Source organism: Octopus bimaculoides, chromosome 7 (genome assembly GCF_001194135.2).
Source record: "Octopus bimaculoides isolate UCB-OBI-ISO-001 chromosome 7, ASM119413v2, whole genome shotgun sequence".
In the NCBI taxonomy this organism is placed as follows: domain Eukaryota; kingdom Metazoa; phylum Mollusca; class Cephalopoda; order Octopoda; family Octopodidae; genus Octopus; species Octopus bimaculoides.
This window is the reverse complement of record NC_068987.1, coordinates 109624877-109625109: the sequence shown is the minus strand read 5'-3', so window position 1 is coordinate 109625109 and position 233 is coordinate 109624877. Positions and strand designations below refer to the sequence as shown.

The following is a 233-nucleotide window of genomic DNA, read 5'->3' as shown; positions in this document are numbered from 1 at the left end:
TGTGTGTGTGTGTGTGTGTGTGTGTGTGTGTGTGTGCGCGAGTGCGCGCGTGTGTGTGCGAGTGTGAGAGAGTAAGAGAGTGTGTGTATGTGTGTGTGAGGGAGAAAGAGAGAAGAGAGAAAAGAGAAAAGGTGTATGCTTGTGTGCGTGTGTGTGTGTGTGAGAGAGTGTGTGAGTGTGCGTGTGAGTGTGAGAGAGTAAGAGAGTGTGTGTATGTGTGTGTGAGGGACAGA

General features: G+C 50.2%; 1 protein-coding gene across 1 annotated transcript in view; it reads left to right on the top strand.

The window, feature by feature from the left end:
* Positions 1–233, top strand: part of LOC106878539 (serine/threonine-protein phosphatase 6 regulatory ankyrin repeat subunit B) — a 187752-nt gene that overhangs the window by 116939 nt on the left and 70580 nt on the right. The gene's annotated exons all lie outside the window — the stretch shown is intronic.